Below are 6,000 nucleotides of genomic sequence, written 5' to 3'. Positions count from 1 at the left end.
GCGCACCACCCGCCGGCGCCGCTTTATACCTGCCGCCGCGGCAGCCTGCGTGGGCGCCCGCGCGGGGCCGCCAGCCAATCACCGCTTCGGCCGCCCGGCGGGGCCCGGCCCGCCATTGGACGCCCAAGCCCGGCTCGGCGGTGACGTCATGCCCCGCTTCGTGAGCGTCCCATTCACAAAAACATTCCGGCGGGGCTGGGGGGGTCGGAGGGACGGGCGGGGACGGGACACTCGACGCGCCGCGGAGGAGCGGGGGGACCATTCACACCGCGCGGCCGCGGCCCGGCCCCGCTCCCCCGCGGGATCGCTCACGCGTGGCGACCTCTGCAGCAGAGGGACCGCATTGCAGAGCGGGGCCGCTCCCTCCCCGGGATACCCCCTCACCCCGCCCCGGGCCGCTCTCCCGGCCGCCGCCGCGGCTCCAGCGGGGAGCCCGGTGGTACCCAGTCGCCCTCCCGGCGCCCCGACAGCAGCTGCGGGAGGGGGGGTCCCGCGGTGGGCGGGTGAGGGCCGAGCAGGGTGCGCAGCGGGGCAGGGGCTCCGCGCACAGAAGCACCCGCGGCCGCCGCCCCCCCGGCGCCGTGTCCCCCAGAAGGGTGCAGCCCGGGCCCCCCGTTTCCCCCGGAGAGGGACCCTCGGCACCTGCGGGCAGCCCCGCGGCGGCAGCGAGCGGCTCTCCGCGATGTGCCCCCGCCGGGCGCCTGCACCGCCTCCCCCGGGACCGGTCCGCGGCGTAACTCCGCGGTCCTGGAGGAAACCACCACCATCACCATCATCACCATCACCACTATCACCATCACCACCACACAACTCTAGGGGCAGGTGCAGCGCCTTTGCCTGCGCGGGAGAGGCACCGGGGAAGGGGGGGGGTCGCCTCCCCCCGGCTGAGCCCCGCCGGCGGGGATTACCGGGCAGCTGCCCGCCGCCCCATGCATCACCCGCGGAGGGCCCTCTGTCACGGCGCGGCGGCGCAGCACCTGCCCGCGCAGGATGTTTGCCCGGGCGGTGTGTTTGCCCAGACGCAGCAAGTACCCGCCCGGGGGGGGGCTGCGGGGGGCGGCCACGGCGAGTCGCGACACGACACGGGGATGGGAGAAGACTGCTGCCCGCTGGAGCGGGCGCGGGGAGAAGCGGACCGGGCGGGCTGCGCTGGAAAGCCCTTCCACCGCCCCCCGAGAGCCGGGGGCTGGGGGCGCCTTTCCTTTCCTGCCCGCCGTAGGTCGCGGGGCGTTTGCGGGGGGGCGGTGGCACTGGCAGGCACCGGCGGTGCGCGGCTCCGCGGCAGAGGGAACGCCCGGGCGCTGCCCCGAGCGATGGGCTGGGCGGAGGGGTGCGCAGGGACCGGGGAGTGGGGGCGGGGGCGCTGACCGTCCCCGGGACCCCCGGCCCCCCGCGGCCCCGCCCCTGCCCTCGCTGCCCTTCATCGTTGCGGTACGGGCCGCGGTGAGTAACGCCGGTACCGCGCTGTCGCCGGCCGTGACACCGCAGCGAGCGGAGCCCCGCGCACATTGCGCGGCCGCGCCGCACCGCGGGACACGTGCCGAGCGCGGCCGGGTCGCTCGTTCCGCTACTTAGAACGGGTGGGGGAGCTCTCCTGGGGACCTCCCGGCCTTTCCTCGTTGCTGTTTTTGCAGGAGCGATGGCACGGCACGGCCCCGGCGGCGCGGACCGGCTGTCACCGCGGGGCGGCGGCGCTTCGTTGATGCGATTTTTTAGCTTTAAAGTTTGAAAAGGCGCTCGAACGGACTGAAAACCCCCGGCGCGCCGCCCGTCCGCCGGTGAGGGTCCCCCCGTCTCCCCGTGCCGCCAGCCTCTCGGGGTGCCAGCACCCCCTCACCCACCCGATCTCCCCCCCCCAGCCCAGGGGGCGGCGCACCGGCGGGGGCTGCGCAACTTCTCCGCGCCCGTTTTGCAGAACGATTGCAAAACCGTTTAGCGTTTTTTTTTTTTGGGGGGTGGCTTCTAGTTTGTTGGGGTTTTTTTCCAGATGACAACTAGTGGGGTTGGGTTGGTTTTGCTAACATGTCTTCGTAGCTTTCCATGAGTTACAGCCCTGAGGGTGGGGGAGGTCCTGCGCTCCCACCTGCCGAGCTCACCTGCGTTCCGCGGGGAGGGGGGGAACGGAGGCGGAGCCGCACGGCGCGGGGGGGGGCGCGGGAACCGTTTGGCGGCTCCGGACGAGGCGGCCGTGGAGCTCCGGGCCGCCGGGCGGGGGGGTGAGGGGTAAGGGTTAAGGGGCGTCGGCCCCGGGGCTCCCCTCCCGCCCGCAGGTCGCGTTAAGGGCACCCCTCCGCGGGAGGCTTCCTCCCCCCACCCCTCCGCACAAATTGAAAATTTCGTTGTAAAGATCATTGCACGTCTGCTCAGCACGGGAATCCCCGGGGAGATGGAGTTTAAGTATCTGATTTTAAATCTCTTCCATCTCCACAACTCCTGTTCTGATTTTTAAGCTGTTTTTTCTGAGGTTGCGTGTATAAACATGAGGTAGCACCTAAAGAAACGGCTCAGCATCACTTTTGCTGTTTTAACGCGACCTGTACAGCTACACCAACAGAAATAAAGTGCAGGAACTTAAATGCCCAGGCTTCCAGTCAGACATTTCTCTCCCTCTTTCTCTATCTCCACTGTTCCTTTCTTCTTCCTAAGTTAATAGTTAACCATTCACATTTCCTTTGGGGATTTATTTACTCCTTGTCCACATAGAATATTCCTGTTTTAACCTTAAAAAATCCAGACGACTCTGTTGTAAAAGCATCTTTAAGTTCTATAGGGAGGAAGAAGTCAAGTTTCATCTTGTGGTTGATTCAGGTCATTTCAAGTCCTTCTCTTGCCAGTGCGACTCAGCCTCGGGCTGGAGCCCGTGGGATGCAGTGATTGATTACAGGATTTCAGATGCCAACATTTCTACTTTAAGCTTTCACAGGAAGAAACGTAAATTTAAAGTAACAGGTACGAATGCCAATAGATCTACTTTTGTGCACGTATAGGTGACATAGTACTTGGATGTTGGCAAGCGCTTTGGCTGCTCCTTGCCAGAGCTAATGGAGGGACTCCCAGCTGGAACACTTGTCCTGTTTTTTCCCCTCAGCTATACGTCATCTGGCCTCACCAGATATTTTTTCTTTTTTTCCAACCTCTCTTCTCTTATACGTAAGATGGAGATGAAAGACAGTTTACCCAGTACAAAGAACTCCAAAGACCAGTTTGTCTATTTTTGAAGCTGTAAAAAGATAGAGGATTTTCACAGGATGATGATCTCTTGTTGCTAGATAAATCCAAACCTAGAGGTTAATTATTCAAGGGAAAACTAGCACAGAGGGGTACTTCTGAGCACTGCGCTAGGAAAGCAAGACATTTACTGAAACAATCTGTTCCAAGGAACTTGTTCTGCTTTTTTCAGTGCATGATAATGTATTAGGTAAAATAATCAATGGGTATAGGTTCAAAGCAGATGAAATGAAGAGCTACAGAATGACTGTTTTTTGGTTTTTTTTTAAGAAATCAGATGATCTAATGCAATCTGCAGCTCCAAGTAAAAGGAATTACCTCTTCAAAGAAATTTATTTAAATTTGTAGGGAAAAAGAAAACTCTGTCCTATTTTAAACTGACTGTCTTTCTCTACACTAGATACAACTTCTTACAGTATTCTACTGTTTGATATTTTTTTACCAATACATTTCAGAGTGCAGCCATTTTTTCTACTGGAAATATTGCCATTATGTCAACAAGCCATATGTCAACAAGCCTCACTGCAGTGAGGTTCTCAAATGTTACCAGCTGACATGCTCTTAAACAAAAATACCACATTTATATATTATGTTGAGATCTTTGTTCAACAATAAAATGTAATTCTGCAAGATAGACAAGACTGTGAGCTGCACAAACAAAACTTCCATTCCCAAGCATGGTTCATATCTGACAAGAGAGGACCCTACAAAAAGGGAAGGGTAGACAGTGGTGATGCCAGAATCCACAGACACGGTGAGTTCCTCACGAGGGAGATGAGCATGACTGAGGTCTCTGCTCTCAGCTTGTTCTTCATAGCACCTAATTAAGCTTTTTGCAGATAAGGACAATTCATGATAAAAACAGCTGTAAAACTCACATGGTCTTCAGGAAGTGAAGCCGGGGAGTTACTTATCTGTGTTTCTGGTGGAGGCCCAGTCTAATTCAGGATTGTGTCTCCATGAATGGCCAGAAAACACTGCCACCGAAGAAGACTCTACAGGCCATGCAGGTGAATGTGAGCACTATTGTGCTCCTGTAAAAGCATTTTTCTAATGTTTCATTATAATCTGTTCTGTAGAAAATAATATAAAATAAGCCAGAGTTAACAACACCGTGCTGTTGTAAAAGCAAGCTGTATATTAACAAGAGTATCACGTTTAAGGCCCGAGAGGTAATCCTTACACTCCACTTACTGCTGATAAGATCTAGATCTGCTAGTGTACTCCGTTCGGGACAGCATGCCATACCTCAGAAAGACTTGAGCAAGTTGGAGAAAGACCAGAAACATAACAGTAAGAGTTATTAGAGATCTCATAACATGGTTTAGGAGAACAAACCGGAAGACTGGAGAAACAGTTAACAGAAGGAAAGACTATGGAGAAATGTGATAACAAAAATATAAATACTTGCCATGAAGCAGTAATAATCTACACTCTGGTACTATATTCAAAACAAAAATATATGGGCTTCAAAGGCAACAGAGGAGATCCCACACATTAGAAAGGGCTTTCTACAATTGAGATTAATGCCATATAAGAATAGGTTACATTGCAGCTACGGCATATCTTTCACTGGAGGGTTTTATGGCATGGTAGCCTAACATCTGTCAGGAATGACATGTATAGTTGATATGCTCTGGGGAAGGAACATCATCAACTAAATATACTCTCTTCATATCTTTCACCTCCAATTTCCATGATTCTGTAATTTTAATAGCTAGAGACTGTCTTAAACTCTGAAACACAACACCTTACTGATAATCCAAACTTTTGTTAGCACTTGCCTTTGCAAAACTTACATCCCTAACTGGTCTAATCCTTTGTTTAATTCCGCTTCCATAGCCTCCAAAAGGCCATATTCAGATTTAGCATAAGCTCACATCAAGCTTATCCACTCAAATAATATTTTACCCATCCATCTTGTAGTTTGGTTTGAATTTGGCCCAGAAATGAAAGCCTCTTTTTTATAAAAATGCAGTACTTTCTGAGAAGCAGAACACTGATATAGACCCTGACACTAAAGCGTTTCCTTTTTAATGGACATTAAATCTGGATTTAAGCTGCTTCAGTGACTACTTTTGAGAAAGTAAAAGTTTTTGCTGTTGAACTAATTACTAACAAATCTATGAATCAGTCTGGAAGCAAATTTTCTTCCAGAATGCCTTAGAAAAGCTTCCAGATTGACACATGGAAGACATTTTAAACAGAAGATCAGTGTTGCATTGTTTTAATCTCATTGAAACATTCCTACTGAGCTTTTTAACTCAGCAGGTTTTGCAGCAGTTTCCCTGCATATATTCAAAATCCAGAGCGGAATAATCTTTTAAAACAAACTGGGCCACACTGTCCTGCACTGCGGTTTGCTTGGCAAGGCAGAAGGGGCAGACCACAAGGAAGCTGGCTATGGCTCCATCATCTTCTGTCCTGCATTACCGCAGCTCGGCCTCTGAGCTGGTTCACAGAGGCTCCAGCCCTATCTCATGCTACCTGGCAGCACGCTCCCACCTCTGACAATTGGCAAAACTCGGCCGTGCTCCAGCCAGACCCAGTTCTGACCCAGGCTGCACCTCCCCTGGGCTGACAAGGGCAGCCCCTCAAGAGGAACTTGCAGCCCTCCAAACACAGCCAGGGTCAGACCTGCGGTGTGACCAGGGCAGCACAGAGGGGATGAACCATGGAGGAAAATCTCGCTTTGAAAATATTTCAAAATCAGCACCTACTTCCACTTCAGTTTTATGCATTCTGCAGGTAAGATAAGAGTTGAACAAACTC

Source organism: Strix uralensis, chromosome 15 (assembly GCF_047716275.1).
Source record: "Strix uralensis isolate ZFMK-TIS-50842 chromosome 15, bStrUra1, whole genome shotgun sequence".
In the NCBI taxonomy this organism is placed as follows: Eukaryota; Metazoa; Chordata; class Aves; order Strigiformes; family Strigidae; genus Strix; species Strix uralensis.
This window is presented reverse-complemented; position numbering follows the sequence as displayed.